Source organism: Aphidius gifuensis, linkage group LG1 (genome assembly GCF_014905175.1).
Source record: "Aphidius gifuensis isolate YNYX2018 linkage group LG1, ASM1490517v1, whole genome shotgun sequence".
In the NCBI taxonomy this organism is placed as follows: domain Eukaryota; kingdom Metazoa; phylum Arthropoda; class Insecta; order Hymenoptera; family Braconidae; genus Aphidius; species Aphidius gifuensis.
In genome coordinates this window covers 25,120,823-25,146,864 of record NC_057788.1, presented here as the reverse complement: position 1 = coordinate 25,146,864, position 26,042 = coordinate 25,120,823, and the positions used below count along the sequence as shown (strand labels likewise).

General features: G+C 28.2%; 1 protein-coding gene across 4 annotated transcripts in view; it reads right to left on the bottom strand.

Annotated features, from left to right (window-relative positions):
* Positions 1-26,042, bottom strand: part of LOC122856807 (protein gustavus) — a 166,685-nt gene that overhangs the window by 109,149 nt on the left and 31,494 nt on the right. For all 4 annotated transcript variants that reach the window (XM_044158740.1, XM_044158748.1, XM_044158730.1 and 1 more), the window contains 2 exons: positions 25,951-26,039; positions 25,556-25,632 (listed from right to left, as the gene is read on the bottom strand). The gene's annotated coding sequence lies outside the window, so the exon portion shown is untranslated. The remainder of the gene's footprint in view (positions 1-25,555; positions 25,633-25,950; positions 26,040-26,042) is intronic.

Below are 26,042 nucleotides of genomic sequence, written 5' to 3'. Positions count from 1 at the left end.
TATATGTATCAATGAAAAGTGCGTCAGTCAAGCAAACAAATAAACTCAAACAATTTACAAGCATATAGTTGTAATAATTGTGGAATTTAATATGATAAACCAAACGTGTTATTAATATCCATGTTATGATGGTATCTGTATATCTACTTAGACCATCATATAATGATAATTTCACTCGACTAAACACTCGTATTAAACAGCTTATGTCCGAAAATCCAGCATTGCTTTTGAATTAAAATGAGTTGAGGTTCTAGTTAAAATAGAGAGAGGGAGAGAGACAATACGTATTTCACGAGCACACTGTGTATTTATTAGCTTGGAGAATTTCAATTAGCTAAAACGTACTTATATATACTCAGGTATGTATATAAATATGTACTTTATTTTTTTTTTTTATGAAAATAATAATATTTAAAAGATTTCTGGTTTTGATAGTATAAAAGTATTCAGAAAATAAAGAATGACATTGAAAGAAATTAAATAAAAATAATTAAAAATAATATAGCATTGTTAATGACAAATATCAATGAAAATGACAATTTGTAAATCCAAAGAGGAAATACGTATATTACAATAAAATTGAACACGATGTGAATTTTAATCTAGATTATATACAGTAAAATATTTTCACAGTATAAATTCAATTATATTGTCTTTGTGTGGGTGTGTGACCATACGATTATTGGTTTTATTTCCATAAACTCATTTATTTTCTAATAAAAATACGATATTACTGTACGAGTGAAAAACAATGATGAATAATAAAAAATTAAAGAAAAATAAGTATAAATAAATACCAAAAGAGACATAGTGAATGTAACAAAGTGTTAAACAGATAAAAAGAAAACTTTATATATTTTGTATACATGTACAATTCACACTGACAACTTAACCCTATATTTCCAAAGGCTCCCGTGAGAGCTTTTCAACAGGTTTCATGGTAAAATAATTTCTAAAGGAGCATATAAAATTACATTATCTTTCAGTAAATGGAACGGGCGGAACTGTTGGGCGTGATCTTTCAATCGGCGCAATCCCAAAACTTGAATTAAAGCCCAAGAGAATCGTGCACAAAGATATAGAGATATAAAGAGATGAAACCAGAGAGAATGATAAAGATAAAGAAAGAAAATAAGAAAGAGAGAGAGAGAAAAATAGATTGATAACAAACGTTGAAAAGTGAGATATCACATGCAAGACTAAAACTTCAAGTCTGCCAAGACAATTTTCAACATCTTCCTATATATATTCATTCGATTTTACATGCCACCCAATTCTATATATACACCGCTTTTCTTGTTACTTCATTATATATTCTTGCCCTATTCATTTTCACAATTCTCTTTCATGTACAATATTCTCTACTTATACTTCAAGGAAAATCATTAAGAGCATAAAATCACAAGTACTCACTAAGGATAATACACTGAAAAAGTAAAAGTATAAAAGATAAATAAAGAAAAGAACGGATTGGTTGGTTGGTTTGCTAGTGCTGGTATCAAAAATAAAACAGTAAGGAAATGAACGATAGGGATGAGTGCAGTGCAATGAATATGCAGAACAGTCATTATATATACAGATCGAAAAATCAACTTGTAAGATAGAAAAAAGAAAAAAAAAAGCTTGTCGACTTGTCGTTAGGTACATTGAGTGCAGCACAAAGGTAACAAAAATACCACAAAAGTGCCATAAGCAAATGTACATGTTGTTAAGACATGTATATATTCACAAAGAAATGAAAAAACAACTCCAGAACGATGAGTAGGATAAAGGATAGTTCAGAGAAACTACCAAGTAATGCAATTTTGTTGGTTGCTTTTACTTGGTTTTCTCATTTACTTTTTGTTTTATTTATTTATTTTTAAACTCATTCTTCTTCACTTATACTCGTTTGTATTGTAGAAATGAATGTAACGAAATAAGAAAGACAGAATGAAAGCTGTATTTGTGCCAGTTGTTGTCCCAGAGGAGCAGTGTCGAAGGGAATTACTGAGAAACGCCTTCTAACGCAACCAATCACGCTTTGTGTATATATATACATTGAAAGATGTGCAAAGAGAGAGGGAGAAAACATCAGAGCAAGCTCATACTGTATGAGAAAGCTCAGCACAACTAACCCCCCAACCCATTTTATATAAACCACTACAAACTCCCTTTTCGTGTCGCGTATGTCGTAGTTTGTCCACTAACCATATACACCTCCACCTCTTTTCAAAACATTTTACATGCACATATACATACATAAATTAAGGCCCAATATATGCGTATATAAGCTCAACTATTTTTCATCTATATACAGACATATAAAATTTATGTTATCTGTCAAAGTAGAGAATATAAACACTGATGGTGAACGTGACGACGTGTAATATCTAAGTCCATTGTGTCGTTGAAGGATTGAAAGAGAAAAGATAGATAGAAATGTGAGAGTATAGTGGTCACATATATATATAAATATTAACATGGTGAAAATGTCCAAGGCAGGTTTGTTATCTATCGTAGACTTGGAAGCTCTATTTGCTTTTAAAATTGTAATCGGCCTTGTGGGCAACACGAAAATCCGCTTTGTCACCCAACAAATATATTTTCATACCTTTGATTTACATATAAATACGAATGTGTGTCTATACGTATTGCCTTATACTCGCATGTTATACTTTAAATCCTTTGTTTTTATAACTTTTTATTATTTTATCTAAACCAAGACAAGTTCATTTATTTTTTATTCTATTTTTGAATTTATTCTAGTTTGTATTGAGATGTTTATAAAATATATATTTGCAATCGCGATTTTTGTCCTTTTTTTTAAACTCAATACTATCAACCCAGTGTATATACTTATAAAAAAAAAAAAAATTCCCAAAGGCATTTTCAACAAAAATGTGATGATGTATACAAGAAAAAACTCAATGCACCGAACAAGTCAAATGCATTCGTGTATTTATTCATTTTATTTTATTTTTTGTAAATATTTTTATTCGTATTGCCATATGAAGGTTTTCCTTCGATTGTAAAAAAAATCTTTATATATATTTTGTGATATATCATCTTGAATTTCACGTTTATTTTGGTTTCTTTACTTTATATACTTTACTTTTTTTTTTCTCTACTTGATATACATATGTATTTTAACTTTTTAATTTTATTTTTTATATATTTGTTGTAATACTTTAGTTTGTTTGTTTGCTCATGTTATTATTTTTTTTTTTATGTTTGCAATATGGTTGCCCCCCTATGAGAAACGTAAACATATATCTAACCAGGACATATATAGGGAAAAAGTATCCGGACAAATGGAGAGGAGGTAACATATTCTTTCCGCAGTTACTTTTCCACTAAAATATAACTTTTTACATTTTCTTTGGTATTTTTCGGCTAAAACTTTTATAGAGGATATGTCATTTTATATAGATCCCCTGTGGAGAAAAGGGTATGAGAATAGTTGAATGAGAAGAAATGTGGTGGAAGAAGAACAAGTGGAAAGAGTAGAAAGATGAACAAACAACACTCTGATTCTATGTCTCTCTTAGATAAACTTTGACGTAAATTGCAAAACGCGAATAAAAAAATGAGCCATGGGGTTTCTTCTATAAAGTATATATATGTGTATGCTACTGCTTTTTGATATAATAGTAAAGGGGTTATAAAAAAAAAGGTTGTTGATGAGAAAAGCAAAGAAAAAAATAAAGATGAAGAAAAAGGAAAATTTCAAGAAAGATAGAATGAACACAAAAAAGCACCGCGGGGTATCTTTGAGTTAGAAAATACGACATTTTATATATATATTTTTATTTTTTTTGCTCAGTAGAGATTCTCAAGTGGAAGAAGTACCCCGGTGTATGGGAAAATAGATGGAAGGAGTTGTTAGTGAAAATGGAAGGAAAGCAAGTGCCTTTCACATAGTTGTGTGAATATATAATAGAGACGGAAGCCAGTTAGGCAAAAACGATTCGCAAGGACACATACATGTGCATATGTATAGATAGATACAGTGTATATATATGAAAGTATACATCAAGTCTCAGTCTATTAGGAAGCAACGACAAGATGTCTTTCGTCGTAATGGAAATATATATATGCTTGTGCATGTTTGAGGCATCTAGTTGGAAGAAAATGGTGCACGTGCGTCTTCCGGAATTTTACAAGAGAAGGTTGAGATGCAAGATTGAAAAAGCATATATGCAATAATAGAAAAAAATAAAAACTGGTAGAAAGAAAAAAAAAATAAAATAAGATGAATCCAGTTGAAGACTCTTGCCGGGCAAAAGTCAAATGGAAATTCGATATGCAGCTTTTACTTTTTTTTTTCGTTTTTTGTTTTATCTTGTTCGTTTTTCTTGAAGAAGAAAAAATTGGGAAAAAGCTCACTTGGTAAAGTAAAAGGGTTTTTGATATAGCTTCTGGAAAAATTTTGCTCATTCTAGCACGATTTTTCGTCATCTAGCGGATGCGAGCTTGAGAAAACGATGAAGCTCAAGGGATGAAATTCGTCAGTGGCGAAAGCAGAAGGAAAAAAAAAAAAAAAAACATCTTTAGAACACGTCAAGCACATCTGCTGGTTGAATTTTTTTTTTCCACATCTATCTCTTTTCTATTCATTTGATTTTTCATACATTTTTATCTCTGTCTTGACCACTTTACGCGTTTCTCTTGACGAGACTAGGATCGTGAGAAAACGAGCCATCCCACATCGTACAACAAATTTTTTTCAAGTACAACAAAAAAGCTTGGTATGTATACAGGAAAAAAAAAAAAACAATATATATATATGTATGTTTAGAAGAAAAGAATGCGATAAAAACAAAAAAAAAAACAAAGACCACATATTGGATGGAACTTGGAAAAAGAAAAAGGTTTTCTCAACAAGATAAAAAAAAAAAAAATCTTTTTACAATTTTCCTCATTCGAATGGTCATAAGCTCAACTATCCAACGAATACAATTTTTTCGCGTGGCAACAAAGCAGAAAAAAAAATAAATAAAAAATAGAAAACTAATAGAAGAGGATATAAAGATAGTGCACGACCCAGAGAATTGCCAAAGAAAGTGGCCCCGATCTACGGTCAAAACCTAAAGAAATCGCTTTGAGCTGAGGCCGAATACTTTTTCCCGTTGTTACCCTGCTAATAGGTCTTTCTTTTTATCGTCTGTAACCTCTTCTTTTTTATTTGACTTTTTTTTTTTTTTTTTACTCTTTCTCTAGTCTCCCCATTACCCCTTTTTTTTAACAGTTCTTTCATCTTTGCACTCTTTTTTATTTTTGTTATTTTTTATTATTTCATTTTTATTATTTTCTCAATTTTCTTTTTTATTTTTTAACCTAGCTATTTCTATCTCACAGACTACACAGGGATCTTATGAATAGTTAGTGACTCGTTATTGGCCAGTTTTTTTCAATTGTACTTTTATCGTTATGTATTTTCAAATTAAATTAAATTGATAAAATTTTTTTCATGTTAATTTTCTTGATTATTACAAGTATAAGCATGAAAATTTATTTATCGATTATTCTATTTTAAAAATATTTTTATAAATTCAGCTGGAAACTCAGTTTTTTATTAATAAAATTATCAAGAATATTTAATTTTTCGAAGCTAAAGCTGAATTAATTATACTATTCATGAATATAATACAAATTTTGTAACAATATCTCCTACAAAGTGCATTCACATCATGTCCAATATTATAATATTTTTTTCAAACTTAAAAATAAATTTATTTCACTTTTTTTAAGAGGTAAAAAAATGAATAAAAAAAATTTGTCAAACAACAAATATAAAACCCAAAAAGTTCTCAAGCATTGTATACCTAAAATGATCGATAGATATGTATTGGGTACATGAAAAGTGTGAAAAAAGATTGGGGAATAAATAAATAAAAAAAGTGTTAAAACAGTAACAATAAAAAAGTAAAAAAAAGAACGAACAAAATGCGATCAAACTATCGGTTTTGGTTAAAGTTACAAAGAGGGTAGTAGTAACGCCAGGCGGAAACAGTAACGTTTGACACAAAAGGGTAAATGGTCTACTAATATCCGGCATGTTTCTGAATACGGTTAACTTTCGTCTACTCACCAAAACATGGACATGCGGTTTCTAACCGTAACTGAACGAAAGGAGAATGAGAACATGAAAAGAGAGAGAAATCTAAAGAACAAACAAAAAAAGATAATTAAGAAGATGAGGTGAGAGAAAGTAAATGAATGAAAGGAGTGTAAGAAAATCGTAATATATACAAAAAAGAGAGGAAGAGAGAGAAAGAAAGAGCGAGCGAGCGAGCGAGCGAGAACAAGTAGTAAAGGTAGATTTTAGGTCAGACCATGGAGAAGTTCGAATAGTGAGTTACATGAATGTTAGGTCGATGCAAACGGACACCAAATATACAGTGATACAGAGACATATATGTATATAAAATATAAAGGTAGATCGGGCATAAATTTTCATGCACGAAGCCAAATGCTGAGAGCTTCGAGTATTTTACAGGCTCGGCTTACCGTGAAACTGCTTTGGTCGGTGCTTGATAGGTATATAGTATAAAAGAAGAGAGATAAATGAAAATGAGAATAAGATAGAATGAGAAATTTAGAGTAAGAAAGCAGGGGTTTGGGTAATAGAAATAGGGGAAAGTATAGGTTCGAGCATCAAGCTGAATATATTCAACGCTTTGTCCATGTCCAAGAACGATACGTAGTCTCTATATTCTAAAGAGAGTTCGTAAATTTTGTGGATCGTAATCGACTAAGCACAATTTTACTTGCAAACCTGTCTCGTCTTTCCTTTTTGCTTTACTGACATTTACTGTACAGTACATTGCATCAGTGAATTTTCTCTAATTTTAAATCGAAATAGTCTACAAGAGAGTTAAATTATTTCTGTGCAATTAAATTCGACTGAAAGATATATATCGGGTTCATTGATCCAACAAAAATATCATTAAACTTTATGTTTAATTTTACTTGACATTAGTTTCACATGTCAAATGAATATACTCATAAAACACTGTCAACGATGATAATAAAAAAAAAAAAAATTTCTTTCAACCGAAGAACTTTAATTTAAAAAAAAATATCTATATTTTATATAACATTTTGAGTTTGTTTTTTTTTTATTTTTTTTAAAGTGACTGTTATCGTTACACTTAAATATACAATCTAGCTTGAAAAGCACTGCAATGACGACAAAAAAAAAAAAAAAAGTAATAAAGAAAAAGAAAAGTCTTTTTAGTTATAAAAAAATATAAGAAAAAAAGTTTGAGTGAAAAGAAGAAATGTTTACGTGGCTGTCGTATCCACAAGGTTTTAGTTTGTAAAATAGAAAAAACGGTCAACGAGTATATAAGGACAACGAAAAATAGAGGTGCTTTTTTCGTTTACCACTCGACTCGATTCGATCCTACCATCATATTGCAGCAGTATACGTGGAAAAAGAAACTTTGAAAAACCCAGAAATGCCGTATTCACTGAGATTCTCCAAGTCGAATGAAAAATATTTTGTTTTTTTATTTTATTTTTATTTTTTTTTCCTATATATGTATTATTTTTAAAACATCTCTTCTTTTCTATGTTATATACCAAAGTATACAAGAAGCCCAGATAGCGTATACCAAAGAAATACCTTTTATGCAACACACTTGAAGTGGATGTTGTATATTAGGTAGACGAAAGGTGTATGCTTTTGCTTGCTTTGGAGCTGTTAGACCTTTTCGTTTGGTGCCAGTTTTTTTTCTCAATTTATTTTTATTTACTTTTTTTTTTTCACTTAGTTTTTTCGATTCGTTGGCCTTCTTACTATGCTCTTTTGCAAAGACAAGCTCTCTTTTCAAGGAGTAGCAGTCTGCCAAGCTTGTCGGATACTATTATACCCTAATGGACTGAGCGCGCTCGTGAAGAATGACGAGTGCCAGGTGAATCAGCGTTCTGGCCTCGAGTATAATGATAGATAAAATTTTTTACAACAAAATGTCTTAACGAAAAACTATCTATTTATATATAATATATTGTTTTTTTTTTTAAATCATATACCTTACATACAAATACGTCCTATTTTTAATTCATCATTTTCCAAGTCTTAATACAAGTTTAATTTTTTTTTTATTTAACGGAATTTTATTCTTTTAATACCAGAGCACTGTCGCACGTAATAAATAAAAGTTTTACTTGAAAATAAAATAAAATATTATGTCAAGTTCTCTATATAGTCAAATAAAAAGTAATTTAAAAACTAAAAGAGTACCAATTGTTACTTTTTGAATTTAAAAAAGGAGAAAAAAAATAACAGTACACAAAAAAAAAGTTACCGAAATGACCTGTATAGAAAAAATGTCCACGGATGAGTGAGGTCATTTAAAATCAGTCTGTATAGTTTCAGCGTTGAGGTAAAAAAAAAAAAAAATATAAAAAACAAAAAAAAAAAAGAAAATGAATATATACTCTATATATAAACGTACCACTCGTTGCGATAAAAAATGCAACATGCTCACAGTGTGACGTATATAATGACCACAAGGAAACTCCTTGGGGTAAAAAAAAACTGAAGCTACTACTACTACGATGTTAGTTCTCAGAAACAAATAAAAAATTATTAAAAAAAAAAACTTTCCCTCATGTGTAATTTAACCGGTGAATTTTCTTTTAAATAATTTTTTTTTCATTCGTTTAATCATCATTATACACTGGACATACGGTATGTGCATACTTTTTAAAATTTCATTTAAATAATTGTTTAAAATAATTGTTATTGAATGAAGCATATGTATTTTTAGTTACATATTTCCTCAGTTGAATGATATAATACTCATTTCAATGGAAACATTTTAAATAATAATTCAATTTATTTATGTTTAAATATCTCATGGAGTGTTTATATTACAAATTTATTGTATTGAATATTTGGTTATCTGTTAATAATTCAGATTAAATTGAAATAAAAGTAACATTTAATTATACGTAACGTTATATTAATATCAAAATATTATCTCATATGTCATCAACAGATTAAAAAATTAACAAAAAAAATAATAAAAAACAGATAACCTATTATAAATTCATTTCAACAAATTATTAAAATATATACACCTATAAAAAATAATATTATCAAACTTATAAATAAATTTAAAAAGTATTTTATTTATCATTGTTTTTCAAGAATAAATTTCAGTTTAACTGAATGCTTGATTTTCCAATTTAAAACACGAGTGATCCAGTAAATATAAATTTTATCAATGTATACGACAAGCAAGTAGTTCCATCCATTTTTTCTCAGACACATTATTTTATCTTTTCTCTAAAGTACTTTGGAGGACCTGTATACTAGGTAGCAGAGGTTATTTACGAAGAGCAAAAAGAAAAAAAGAAAAAAAAAATGACAAAAAAAAAAAAAAGAAACATACATGAAGATGAAATTTTATACTTCTCATCCCAGCTGCATCTGAATTACAGTTGAGAAGAGTTTCGTGAGAGAAAAAAAAAATAAGAGCAAGAAAAAAAAAAAATAAATAAAAATGATAAAAGGACACGCGAGACTAAGGTAACCTCGCGTGACTCATGGGACTAATCCCAACTTGAGTCCCGCAAACCATCCATTTATTTTTTTTTTTTTTCCCTCATTTTTGAAATATTTATTTTCACATTATAATTATTATTATTATTTCCAACTAAATAACTCATCTATCATGAGCATGATTAAATAAAATTAATAAAATATCGATGATGTTTGTTATGGGCTATAACTCCGGTATTATTTAACCAACATATCGTTTACCGAAATATGAGAATTACGTAGACCTTCTCTGTTATACTATTTGCTTATTGTTCAGTCATATTTAGCAATCACGTTAATTTCATTAGCCCCCGTTATATTTATACAAACATTCATTAACATTGTATATCTGATATTTATATACAATGAAAGGTTCATGCACTTTGGGAATCTATGAATCTGACTCACTACAAAAATATTTATGCTTCAATGTAATATAAATCTATAAATGTATATAGGCAAATTTTATAGATGTTATTTTATATAGATTTCCTGAAATTTATGTGGACTTTTACCGAGAAAAAAAAATACATTAAAAAGATAAATAGATAATGCTTTATCCAAAGTTGAGAAAAGTTTTAGTGCGCGTAAAAGCGTTAATGGAGTTCATTCTGATGCACTAAATTAGCACTTTATAACGTCACCAGGTAACCTTAGTGATAAAGTACGACATATACATAAGTATAGTTATAATGTAACCTATAAAGCAACATTATTTTTTCATATAAAAAATTAAAATTAAAATAGCAAGTTTTTTACATTTCAAGAAATATTTTATATTGTATTTTTGCTGAGAGATACGTAAGTCGTCTAGCAATATCTTGGTGGAAGTAGAAAATATATATATTACCGGTGTTCTTTTATGGAAAAAATCTAAAAAGCGATGCTTTACACAGATTCAAGTAAAATGTCTGAGGCTATATACATATATTCACTTATCACGTTCATTTATGACGAGCACAACTCAAGCGATGGAAAATCATGACGACATATTTTTCACGGAATATAAAAACAAATATATAAAATAAAATAACAAAAAAAAAATAAATAAATAAAGTATAAAAATGAGCAGTTTTCTTTGGTAAATTCAGCACAGTAAACTATTGTTATGCGCATGCGGTGTGTTTGCTGAGATGAAAAGTACTCGACAGTGCACAAGGTGGAAACACATTTCAAGTGTTGAGTCTAAAAGACCTAGTCGAGCATTAACATTATTTATTTTTATTTTATTTTTATTCACCCTTATTTTTATTTTTTTAAACTTTATATATATTTTTTTTTTTTGTTCGTGTAATTCTAGGAATCTTAAAAATAGAAAGTTCATGAAAAGAAGATTATTTCGAAGAGATTGTCAACTAGAGTGATTAGATGCTTTTGAATAATTAGTTGAAAAAAGTCTTGAAAGCCTTGCGAAACAATTAGAACATCTTATTATAACAAGATATCCAATTGTCTTTGACACAATGTCATTTTAAAATGTTTTGAAGTGTTCTATTTTAATTGTTTTTTTTTTCTGTTTTTATGAAATTCAATTGACAATAATATAGAAAAACCCGTCGCAGGATAAAATTAAATTTATCAAGACAAAAGCTGATATAATAATAGTAATAATAAAAATAATAACAATATTGAAATAATAATGACAAGCAAGCTTTTAACCCTGAGAAATACCGTGGGTAATTCCTTCAGTGCATTTCATATTACACTTTGTCAGTGCTTTTTTCTTTTTATACTGTGTCGACATCAATTTAGCTCACCTGAGCTTTGATAACTTTGATAACAGGATTCGAGAGAATTTCCTTTACACGTCGTCCAGTAGTAATCGTATTCAAACGAACTTTACTGACTATTCGCCAAGTCCTAGCCCTTTTTTTTTTTTTTATCTTTTCCATGTCCTATCAAAACTATCACCTACAATTTCCGATTCTTTTCTTTTGTTTCTCACATATAAACCGCAAAGGAAATTTTACATTTATATATGCACGACAAAAAAAAAACAAAAAACAAAGCAATATATAAAATTTTCGGTCGTAATACATAAAAATCAACTCAAGTGCCAGGCATCACAGAATTTTTCTACTACATATATACATTTATTTTCTATATATTTTCAAATTTTTTATTTTATTTTTTCAACTGCTCTATACAAAGTCTCTTTCAACCACCAACCGACAGGGATTTTGCCTTCGACGGAAATACGACTAGACGTAGATCCGTTGAAAAAAAAAAAATAAATAAATAAAATAATAATGATATTTTTTTTTTTTATCTCATCTTTCTTTACTGGCGCCCAACGTGATGCATCTATATGTGAATTTACGCGAAATGGGTATCACAACGTAATAACATCACCGAAGTATAAAGCCAACTTGGGTCCAATGTGTATACGTACATATATATATCTTGTATATGTGTAAGTTGGATTTTCACGAGAAACATTTCATTGCGTTTGAGTTTACATCGGGTGTATATATATGTTCATGATACCAATAGTTATATGGCAAAGCACGTGTAACTCGGGATATAAAACTGTACAGTTATAGTATTGTAAATAAATATATATACGTATACACAAACAGTTGTGGACTTGTGTATATCCAGACAGATTATCTGTCCACATGTACATAAAGATATATCCGCATGTATATACACTGAACAAAGTATATATGTACAAGTAAAATCAACTCAATTTTCAGGGATTTAGGTCAAACTTATGTCAGCCTATTGGATATTCTGGCTCTTGAAGATATAAAGTCGAGAATCTATCTATCAGTTAAGTTGATGAAATCCAGGAGGAATATATATATATATATATATATATATATATATTTTTTTTTGTGAGAAACAATAGTAAAATTATATAATTTTATTTTTGAACAAAAGAAATTGTTATAGAAAGGAGTGAACAAAGTTGATTCGTTGGCGCAAAGATAGAATAAGGTATACTGTAACAATGAACAAGCTTGGACAGCCGAAAGTCCGATAATCGAGACCTACTTGTGATTGTCGGGTAAAAAGAGAATGAACTTTTCTAGTTTTCTTGTGTCTGCCATCCGATAATGCTTGCCTAGCGATTTCGATATATACTTTTATATCACAAAAGCTTACTATCGATTGTTTTTTTTTTTAAAAAAGAAATAAAATATCACATAAAAATTCAATCTTTAAAAAACACACATTTTAAATAAGTGGATTTTTTTTTTAAATATGAAAAATAATATACTTTATTTGTAAATTTTATAGATTTAATATATTCTTTCATTCTTTAAAAGCTAAGCCATTATATACTTGCTCTAGATTGAAAAAAAAAAAAATTTAAAATACAATATATAGAAATGCAAAAGGTTATAAATAAAAAAAATAAATAAAATGTTAGGTTGAGTGCATTGTACCCAGTTATGTGGTTTTCTCAGTGGATTGCAGGATAAAAATTGCTGATGTGACGATTCGTAATCGACGCGGATGTACATGTATAGACATCCGGTATATTCAGTTATATCAATATTCTGTCTATGTACACTGTGAGTTTTGCAATTTCAATGTGAAATTGTCGGCTCATCACATATGCCTTGCATCATATAAATAAATGTGTATACCAATGTTGATTTATCCTCGTTGAAAATTATTTCACAATTTAAATAAATAAATAAATAAATATACATATATAAAATCATTCTATATGATGATAGATTAATTTTTATAAATATTGTCATATCAGATATTATATATGTATATATGCATAATTTACGAAAAGTTAGGAGGTGTATATATAAATATGTATATACCAAGTTTTGTGAATTATAAACAACAGAGATGAAAATCAAAAGTAGAGAAAAACAATAAGGTAATAAATAAAAATAAGTAAAACATTGTAATGTAGGGCAAGTAAAGAGGAAGTCCATTTGTCAAAGTACTGAGGCTACGAGCTTATTTGCCAGCATGAGTTCCACAACAAGACTATGCCCGCGGTGTGAAAAATGCACAAGTTCTTGGCAACAAAACAATTTACAGTTAACGCTTCCTTTCCACTGTTGAGTTAAGGCAAGAAGGTACTGTTGCAAAATCTAACTGGTCTTCGTCTCTTTTCTTTAACCGAAACTAACTTTCTTTACGAATCATCTCTTTCTTTCATTCATTCTTTTACTACTATCTTTCATATAGTTATGTAACCAAACTTAGCTTCTGCTATCTTTACAACTACCACTACTTTTAAATTTTAATATAGATATATATATATTTTCTTGTGCCATTCTTCTGGATAACTCTAAGAGTGAGGATTCAATTATTTTGGTTAAGATCAACTTTGACACGACTCAACACGCCTGAGGGGTTTGGTTTGTTAGAAAATATACAATTCCTTAGTTTGTCTGTTGAATATATAACCTTACTTGGCATTTCTTGTCGTGTGAATTGACTTGACTTTTGAAGGTACTATATAACTCTATTCTAAATAATCCTATTTTGACTTTGAGCTCGGGTAAGTGTCGGATGGAGAAACAGAGAGTAAATGGATAAAAGAAAACACAAAATTTAGATGGAATAGAAAGAAAAGAGAGAGATATATAAATAACCATCGGTTTCAATCAAGAAATGGTGGTTGCCATGAATACTTTAAATGAATTCTGGGTTTAAGATTCGGACGCCAGTCTGACTTGGAAATCACATGAACGATTATTACACAAATAGAGACGAGTGAAGTTGTCGCCGACTGGAAAATGTCGAATTGCCTAATAACTCGTGTCAACTAGTCGTCGCGAGAATTATATACTCGTTTTTACATACTTTTACTAGTGGAAAAAAAAAAAATTTTAAAAGAAAAAAAATGTATATGGGGAGAAAAACTCGTGCGCAACGAATCGAAACGTACATGGCAAAAGCTTGAAAAGGTTAACGAGGTGTTTAATATTGACCAACTTTTATACAATTTTTTTTTTCAATATTTTTATTTCATTTCTTTTTATCTTTCTTGTATTACCCAATTGCGTCAAAGCGTATTTTTCCAGATGAAAGAAAAGTAAAGGTTTTTTTTTTTTTCGTTATTTACATATAGAAAAAATGAAAAAAAAAATATAGAAAAAACAAAAAATATAAATATAGTTGTAGAGTAGAATCAGATAAAAGCTCGTAATAATTTTTTTCAAACATGTTATTTTGGTACAATTTTAAATAGAATTTTTTTATATTAAAAAAAAAAAAATCTTTTTCATATTTTATAGATAAGTTTTATGGTTATTTTGATTCATTTTTTATTCTGAATATTTTATGAAAGGTAAATTAAATGTTTGATAGGCGAGTTTTGAGATAACAACACTCATAGAATATTCAGAAACACAATACTTTGTGCCAAGAACATCATGATGGTTATGAAAATAAATAAACAAAAAAAAAACAAATGGTAAACGAGTGTTTTGTGTATATCTATGTGACACTAAAAGATAAAGTTATGTATAAATATACGTATATGTTCAAGCGTTAGGGAAAATTACCGTTATGCAAAGGAGGAAACTGGCATTGTATTGCAAGTGTGCCAGTAAAAAAAAAAAAAAAAGATTTGAGACCGTTTATTTTGAGAAAAATTTCAAATCCAAAGTGCACCACTCGAGAAATAGTTTGCTTTGGTAAAGTAGAGATAAAAAGTAAAGATCGACCACTTTTTATGTTTTTTTTTTTTTTACTTTTTGTCATCTTATTTTCCTTTGCTGTATACATTCTAGAGGGTATATTTATGTTCAAAGAATTTCTCTCATTGTGAACTACCAGTCGTGAAAATCCACACACAAGATAAAATAAAAAAAAATATCGAGCATCGTTGATATCATGTTTTACCAATTCTAGATGACTTTTGAATTTATATTTGGCGCCACGAGCACGACACGACACTTTTTCACAGTCATATTCACACTTAGTTTCCTCTTTTTCACATTTCTATAAACCATCATTTTTTACTGTTTTTTTTTTCTTTTCTATTTTTTGATTCCTCTATAAAAATATATAACTATTTCAATGAAAGAGAATAGCAACGATAAAAATAAATGGATGAAAAATATTTTTAGATGAACTATCGACACTATTTACTCGAAGCATCCTACACATTGTATTTTTCACCTCTACTGGTTTTAGAGTATACAAAAAAATAAAAAATTAAAATAAAATAAATAAAAAAATTAATTCTCTCTATCATTTTTTCTTTAAAAAATACACACACTTTTTCATCAAATAAAATACAAAGTTGGTAGGTTGAAAATTCATCTTTCTGTGAAAGTATTACGGACACTTTTATCTTATACGTTTCAGGGTGAGTTGAAAAGACAGATAGAGGAAGAAGATGAGGTAGACAGTGAAAGAGGTCGTTCAAGATAGTACGAATCCAAACTGGCAGTGGTAAAGAAAAGTGGAAAATTAGAGACGATTTACCGTGAACTGTCCTGGTGCAAGATCTCAAGTGGAAAAAAAAATAAAAAAAATAGTAAGACTGATTATTCGTGATGATTGAGTCGCGACCGTATCGCAACATTTTTATATTTTTTTTTTTGCGAATTTTACTACTGTATATATATATATATTTTAAACTGACATTCTCTACAATATAGGGACGTGTATAAATTATATAAATCTTGAAGTGAAAGAGTGCTAGAAGTAAAAAAAAACCGACGAATCTTCATAAAAGATTTATATATTGCAAGGGAAAAGAATAATAGTAATATGCATTGTGCACTCAATGGTTTTTTTTATATGAAGCTATCCTTTTCATTTTCACCATCCTGTTCTTTTACTCACGAATTTTATCCTCGTCTTTAATCGATTTTATCCACACCTCTCTCACACTTTCTGATAGCCAACAGAAGCTTTTCCGCATATACCTTTTTTGCACTAATGGAACTCTGAAATGTTCGCTTGTCGATAACTAAATTATTCGAAAGTAAATGACCCCCTTTCTACCCCCTTGCTATCTTATTCCATCTCTTTCTCGCCACATACACTGTTGTACTCTCATCCTATCTATGCATTATACTAACTCATCCTTTTTAATTCCATAAATTATCAACTGTGAAACGATTATAATGTAAACAGAAAAAAAAAGAAAAAGAAAAAACGTCTAAAATTTTATAAATTAATTAACTAAAAACCTTTACATCATTATTTTTTTATGACAGGAATATGCATTTTATATTTGCCACTATATTTGAAACTATTTTATATTCATTTTTGGTAATGCTTTTATAAAATTCATTATCCGATTGAAACATAAATTGAAAAAAAAAAATAATAATAATATATAAATATAATTATTTATAAAAAAAAAAAAAAAAAAAAAAAATACTTTATTTGCATTTGAAAAATACTATTGTTTTGTGTTTAAATATAAAAACTAAATGAATTGTTTTTTTTTTTGTAATATAATAATAAATAAATACATATATTAATTAAAATGAACAGCGCTTTTGAAAATTGAATGATATCAGTCACGTCCTTTCACAGCCACACGTCATTTCATTGAATGGAATGAGTAATAAAAAATAAAAAAAAATAAAAAAATCTAAAAACTTTCAAAATGTATAAAACGGAAATGAGAGGAGAAAATATTCCAGCAATTTGGTTATATTCTACACGTCTAGGCACGACAAGGCGTCCGGATGTCTCGTGAAGCCATTAATCCTGGGCTTGTCCAGGTGTGGCCCAGCACGATAAATAAAATCTCGATTTTACTGACTGAATATATGTATGTGTCTGTATAAATGTGAGTCAACACGAAGGCAAGTTAAAACAACCGTCATCTCTTTTTCTATAGCAATACTCGTCTTGTTTATATATTTTCATATATTTATATGCATAGATGCATATATATACATAGACAAAGCAAGACAAAGCCGAATGCTTTGCTTGGAAATAAAAAAATAATAGAAAGAGAATAAAAAAAAAAAAACAGAAAGCACAGAGGAATTGCCTCGCAATTTCCGCGCAGTCAATACAAACATATTCCGTTGAGAATTCCGCGCGTGTGGCATATTGTTCAACGAGGCCAACTACGTGAGTCGCGAACAGTGTATGTATATAGTGTGGGGGGTGAGAAGTATTGCGCACGCGGCAATTCAGTGTAAAAGAAGTATTGAAAAAAGAGGTTGCGGAGGGTCCGACCTTCCGACAGGCATTCACGATTCTTCATATACGCTACCTCACTGTTTTTGCTCGTCTTTCTATTTTATTTTTTTCTACACTGATATGTATTTTTTTTTGTTTTATCTCAGTCATGTATTGTATATAGTACAATCTATATACACGCGTCCACAGAGTACAAAGTTAAAAGTGAGCAAGAGAGTACACAACAACCGACACTGGGCCAATGCTTTTACTTCTACTCTAGTGTACTCACATACAGGCTTATTTATTGCCTCTTCGTCGTGCGATTTTCGCGTAAATCTCAGCTTGCCTGTCGTCCACGATTGCCACAGGGATTGTTTGGCAATCCCAGTTTGTAAAAGCAAAAAAAAAAAAGAAAAGGTTCATTCTCCTCATTTCTCTTTTTCGATATATAACCTTTTTTTCTACCCCTTGTCTTTCGCGTCTTCCCCAACTTGCCCCCATCAAAGCTATAATCTATCTACCAATATATGTATATGTATATATATAAAACAACTCGGTGCTGTCATGTGCCACACAACTTGAGCGTTTGTATTTTTTATTCTTTTTTGCATAATATGCAGAGAGAAATACCGACAAACATTTTCTCTATCTTTATCATCAAACACACAAATACACATACCATCATACATATATATACAGCAAGCAGAGGTTGTTGGTGCCGAATAAATTTCAATAATTCCACTGAAAAGCAACGCGCGAACACTGGGCCGACGCTCCGCGACCACAATGAATTTAAAGTGCCCATTGCACATTTACGTAACCGGTGCCATGGCGACTACAAGTAATACAATTACTCGGACCGCGAGTAATTCAATTTCTCTACTGCTGCATACCTTTTTCTTTTCCTCTTATACACTCAACAATGTCTTTTTATATATATACTACAGATATGAAAATAAAGTAACGTTGTGTAAAGGTATATATAGTACAGTGATAGTAAAAGTGTCAATGTGATAGTACAGCTGTTTAATTTTCTTTTACGTTTGCATATGGATCTCTGTCTCTCGTTTCGTGTCTTCTGTGATGTTCACTCTCTAATTCTTGTCGTATACTATATATTTATGTATGTATAACCTTTATATAACATCTGGTTTACCTTCATTTTCTTCGGTATATATAACAAGAACCCTTCGACAATATAATATAAACTTGCGTTGTGAATAATTACTTTCAAAGACATGGCTATGTACATATCTGATGCACAAGTGTTACTAAATTTACAAGAGCTGTTAATGTTTAATCCGATAGGCATACTTATATATCAAGTTGGTCGTTCAATACTCAAAACTAAGACTCAATGTATTTACTTGAAATGGTCGTTGCTTTCAATTCATAGTTAATTAATCTACATATTCAAAGTGTAACTGTTGAAAATTATTGTATCTTGATGACACTGTTAAACGACTGATCTGTGTTGAATTATCTTGTAATTAATTATCCAATATTAAACGATAAAAAAAAAAAGGAAAAAAAAATGAAATGAGAAAAAGGGAAAAAAAGAAAAAGATTCACTATCATTTTCTTTTTATGTGATATTTTTTTTTTTTTTTTAGACGTCTTTTATTTTTATTTCGTTTTTTCTGGGACACTTGTTCTGTCGTTTTTTATTTTTTTTTATTCTCGTGACGAGGGAGCAGTTGAGTCTTATCTTTATCACCCTCACAATATACATCTGTATATAGTTGACCCCTGGTGAACAACGAACAGGGATGAGACACACCTGACGCGCTCACCACTGAAGCGTTTTAACTCCTGGGGCCAGCTATGACCGATTATCCTACACAGTAAAAAATAGTTGGTAAAATTAACAAATTCAGTTTGTTAATTTAGGTCCACCAACAAAACGTTTGTTAATTTAACAAACATTTTATTTGTTAAATTAGGTCTACAAATAATTGTTTGTTAATTTTACAAATATTTGTTTGTAAAATAAAATTTACAAACAGCTGTTTGTTAATTTTACAAATTTTTGTTTGTAAAATGAAATTTACAAACAGCCGTTTGTTAATTTTACAAATTTTTGTTTGTAAAATGAAATTTACAAACAGCTGTTTGTTAATTTAACAAATACTTTTTGTTAAATTTTTTTTTTTTTGTTTAAGCAAAAAAAAAAATGTATATTCATTTATATAATATTTTTTGATACGTAAATTTTATTATTTTTCATATAACTAAACAATGAAATGATTCACTCTATACATATGAATATTTATACAATATTATTTTATCAATTACAAAATTTACAAAAAATAATCTGTTACAATAACTAATTTTTTATCTGTAGACTCGTTTATATTCTAACTTTTTGTATGAGGTATAGATTGATAACTTCATGTATACATAATTCAAAAGTATTTTCTACAATATATCCTAAGCATGATGGTGAAATACCTTCTGTCTTCCAACTTTGACAAATGATATAAAACTTTAAATTATGTGAAAAAATCATAAGGATTTTTCCGAAAGTTGGAAAACTATTAGTATTTGATGTACAAATAAATTTTTGTATTATCAAATGTTCACCTCGAATATTACCTATAGAAATATAATTATTTGAATTTATATTTAACGTTTTGTTAATAATATCACAAAATTCACTTGACTTTAAACCTATTATTTTTGTGTTGTTAATTTGTGGTTCGTCTTCAGAATATATATAGTTTTCTATTATTCCATGATTGTAGCATACATTTTTAATGACGATTAGCCAGTGTATGTGCTATGTCTTTGAAATTTTTCAACTTGTATACGAAACTTTTTAAAAATCCATTTTCACTTTCGTATCTCATGGTCCAATGAATTCTTGGTGGTCCCATTTTATTTATAATCATTGGAAGATGTGTTATCAAATGATCTTTCATTATCAATGATGAATTAAACTCATTAATAATAAGACTATGATGGTCTTTAATTAAAACTGTTAGTCTATCTAACATATCATAGCTTATTGTTGGAGCAAAAACAATTTTCATAATTTCTATTAACAATAAAATAACTCTCCATTTTTTTGTACCCTCATGATTCAATTTCGTTATTTCATCAGTTAAAAAAAGTGGTAAATAAGTTATCAAACAAAACATTTGAGCACCACGCTGACCTACTAAATTTGCGTTTTTATTTAGACTTGTGGACGTTAGATTTAAATCTATTGGACTTGTATGGTTAGATCTATTATGTAAGCCATAATCAAAAGTTGATATTTTATTATTTAAATTTGACAGATCGACAATACTTATCTTGATCAAATATTTAAGTACATATTTTATATCTCGGTGACAAATACCCTCTAAAAAGTCATGGAATATATCAACAATTGAACTATCAACAAAATCATAAAATTTCAACTCTACCCAAAGATTTTTTTTTTTATACTATAAAAATTAAATGTATCATTATTACAATATTCTAACTGATGATATAATGAGATACATTCTGATTTAGTTCGCAACAGACTTTCATTTAATGAAACACTTTTTCTAGCTTCTTTTATAGTTATTTTACAAATTCTACAAAAATACGTGGCTACGAAAGATTCATTCATACCTACTATTTTTGCTCCTCCCAAATTATCGAAACTTACAGATATTAAACTACCTTTGGCAAAAGAATTAAGTCTTTTTATAAATATACCATCTGTTTCTAAAATTTTTGAATCATTAACTATATTATTTTTAAAGCTGGATTTATACCAAAACTTTAAATATTAAAATCATAACCGAGGGCAAGTAAACGAATATTGTCTAATTTTGAAAGCATATGTTAAGGTAAATTTAAAATGGAAGAATAAAAAGCACCAATTTTGTGTATACCTGCTTTCGGACTCAAAGGGTTGCAAACCTCAAACTCGTCATAATAAATTTGTAGATGAATTGAAATTTTATTTATTTGAAAAAATGTATTATTTTTAAATACACTACCATCTTTGTAACTTTTGTATACGTTTTGTACTTAATAATTATTATCAACAAATTTTTTAGTCAAACATTGTTGATGAAATTTATCTTGAAATAAAACCATATCTCTGGGTTATTTTTTTATGTTTTAAAAGTTCACTTGCCACAATATTGACAATAACTTTTCTACATTTTTTTGTTAAATATCCTAAATCATTGTATGATTCAAATATTTCATCTCCATATTAGTGATTAATGAGAAGTTCTTTTAATTGCTTGATAAAATAAAAAAATTAGATATTCAGTAATAACTTTGTGGATGATATCAGCATATGTAAAATGCTCTGATAGCTGTACCCATTTTTTTTTATTTTTATACTGAAGAATAATAAAAACACATTCGAGAATTGACATTGATCAGGAAATCCTTCTAATCCATTCATATTCTTACAATATTACCTGATATTTAACAATTAATTAATTATCAAATAAGTAGCTTCGAAAATATTGTCAACAAGCATATTGTTATTATGTTATTAATTAAGAATTAATTAAAAATATAAAATAACATTTATAAGTAATCTTGAAGAAAAAAAATACTTCACGTGTTGTCTATTATCAGCTGCTTATAAAAACACACATCGTCTGACTCAATCCGACCGTATGCAAGATTTTTTCAGATATTCTTCTTATTTTTACATTAAATCTTCATTTTTATGTTACAAATTAATTTTACAAAAAAAAATTTGTAAAATTAACAAACGAAATTTGTAAAATTAACAAACGGAGTTTGTAAAAACATTTTACAAATTTTTTGTTGGTAAAATTAACAAACGGAGTTTGTAAAATCATTTTACAAATTTTTTGTTTGTAAAATTAACAAACGGAGTTTGTAAAATTAACAAACAGAGTTTGTAAAAATATTTTACAAATTTTTTGTTTGTAAAATTAACAAATAAAATTTGTCAAAAGATTTTACAAATTTTTTTTTGTTAAATTAACAAACAAAAATTTGACAAACGACTGAAGTCTACAAATTACAAACGAATTACCAACTTTTTTTTACTGTGTACTAGAAAAGTCACGTCAACTGTTGAAATAATTCGTCTTCGTCCCGTATTTTTTTTCTACTTTTTATTTCCATCACTTGAAACCCCAACTTGTATATCTTGACTTTTGTCATCATTATAAAAAATAAAAAATGAATGAAATAACAAGACAAAGTATCCTGTCACAATTCATTTTATAAATTTTTTAAAAATAATTCTTTTAATTTGTATCATTAATTTTATATTATTTCGGTTAAGCAAAACTTCTACTAATTTACACAAACGAAAAATAAATATATATTTATATATTTTAAGTAAGCCATTTGATATTTGACAAACAAATAAAAGTATATAAATGATTAAGCTAAGAAAAAAAATTCAACAATAATAGGCGTCAAGTAAATGAAAAGTCTCTTAAAATATATAATAAAAATAGCGATGAGTGAAGGGTGTAAAGAAAGTTAAAGAAGAAGAAAAAAAAAAACTTTCCTCATTAAAATTGTTATCGCAAATGGGCGGTAGTGATATTAAAATAAATGATTCTAAAGTAAAACGACGACGACGACAACGACGAGGCAAAGGGTGAGCAAATGGAGCAACGAATAAAGCGTTGTTAGCACCGTTGTTGATTTCGTTTTTAGCCTGATAACCGCGGATTTTCATCGACGCACAATCAGCCAAAGGGTGTGCATACAAATATATATATATGTGTGCCGAGGTTTGGAACTACCACCACTGGCATTTTGCGACATCCGATTAAACGGGGTGCAACGGGCGTTTCCGTTATTACGAGCAAATTGCGAACCACCCTGACAAAACAGCTGACTCGTGTACACACACAGATTTTCATTTATGTTTGTATTCCAATACTGAATATATTGTATAGTATATATGCATTTGTACATGCTCTAGGCAAGCAAACTATATAGGTAAAATAGAAATATACATGTACAGATTGCTTGGAGTCTATATATGACAAAAAGGAGTGAAGGTGTGGCAGTGTATTGGAACCAAGAGGGAATGGCAAACACACAGAGGGACAGAGAGAAATTGTAATAGTAAAAGTACGTGTCCCGAGAGCAATACTAGAGTTTCCCTTTCGTATAAACGATTGCGATAACGCCAACTAAGGACTTGATATAAAAAAATAAATAAACAAAAAAAAAAAATCAACGAGAATATGAAAACAACTATATAAGTGTAGTTTAAAAATTTACATACAAGTAGATTTACGAGTAAATAGAATGTAAAAAAAAAAGCTAAATCAACCGATAATATATGTACAAAGTAATTTATAATATTAATTAAATTAGAAATATTATTAAATTACTTGATTGTATCTTACTAACACGACTTATTTATTTTTTGTTTTTTAATTTGATTAATATTTCAATTTTACTCTACAATGTGTGATAATTAATTTGATTACACCAGTAAATAATCGATACTCTTTTGTTTTATATGAATTGGCATATTATTTACACACGATTAATTACTAAAATATAAAATACAAGTCCAACGATAAAGCAGGCTTGATAAATTTTGTGAAAATTTATTTGTTCATGTTACATGATAATATAAACCATGAAATTTCAAATGAAATTAAAATCATTATTTTATACTGAGCTTAATTACGAGAAACGGATAAAACGGCTGTTTCAGAAAAAAAATTAAACAAAAATGAGAAATTAAATTCTTCATCACGTTTTAAACAGACTGTTATAAATTTTTTTTTGTAAATATATATTCATTATAATATTTTGGTGCAAAATTGTAGTAGATAATTTACACAATGTATACTAGGAATTTCATCTCGCTGACGATATAATGTTTGAACAAATTCCGTTATGTGACGTTGAATTTATCGTTGGAAAATTTATTATTTTTTATTGAGTCATTATTAGTTGTATAAATTTTTTTAGTTTTAGGTAAAAACAAAGTATTGTCATTTTTGTGAAATAATATAAAATTTAAAAGTTTAAAATGCTACTGATAATTAATTTTAATTTTCTAATAAAAATATATATACTTTATAATTATGTGTATTTTATCAAGTCAGAAAATTTAATGTCAATGACAAAATCTAATTAAAGATGCCAGAGTTAAACCAAAAAAATTATTTAACAAAAAAAAAACTCAAGCTAGACTATCTAATTTTTATAAAAAATAAAAATAAAGAATTAAAAAAATATATTTAATTTAGAATTTGTTAAAACGTTCAACTATTCGTCAATAGAATGTAGATGTATTTCGTGAGAATACTCATTTTTATGAAATATAAAGTAATATGTAAAATTAAAAATAGCTACATTATGAATGACAGCATTAATTGATTTAAATTTTATAGAAATATTCATTTAAATCATTTTATAAATATGTAAAATCGTATTTTTTTATTTTATCAAATGAGAAAATCTGATAAGAGATGTCATGTCAACCGAGAAAAATCATTTAACAAAAAAAAAAAAAAAAATAAACTTGACTATTCGATCTTTATAAAAAGAAAAAATTAAGAATTAAAAAAAAATATTCAATTTAAAGTTTGTTAAAACGTTCGACTATCCGTCAAAAAAATGTTCATGTATTGCTGCATGAAAACTTTTATTTTTACCGAATAATATAAATGTTAAAAGTGCTACATTATCATGGACACTAACGAATAATTTAAATTGAAGAAATAAAAATATCAAAATCTAATTAAATATGTCATTTGAACTAAAAAAAATTATTTAATAAAAAAAATGAATCTAAACTACTTAATTGTTGTAAAATAAAAAATTCAGAACAAAAAAAAAACACTTTAGAATTTTTTAAAACGTTCAATTATTTTCCCCCCTAAAATTTATATGTATCAAATGAGGATATTATTCTGTTTGTTACACTCCAATATTGTTATTATTGCTAAAACAAAAAATAAGAAGGATAAAACTACATACATGACTCAGGAAAAATGAGACACGAGAATTTCATCAGCAAAAAAACAGGATCATTCGACGTTCTATTTGATACACTCCTAAAAATAAAAAAATAAAAATAATTAAATTACATATGTTCATTAACAAAATAAAACAATTAATAGCAAATAATTATTGTATTTTTGAAAATTAATATGCATTATATAAAAATAATAAAAATATATTTGTTAATGCTCCGGTGTTGCAGCGTATATGTGTGTGTGCGTGGGTGCGTTTACAGCACATACATACGCACACACGCAATCACACATACGCATATTACTCCTTTTTAATTTATCAAAAAATTAATAATTATTTACGCAAAAAATAATAAAATTAATAAAATAAATTAATATAATAATGAAAATGATACGTACATTACGTTATAATCACATATAGACGACACAACATAAGATTTTGGATGAAAAAACTATCTGCGTAGTTGAGCAGTTTGGCCGACAAGCTCCTA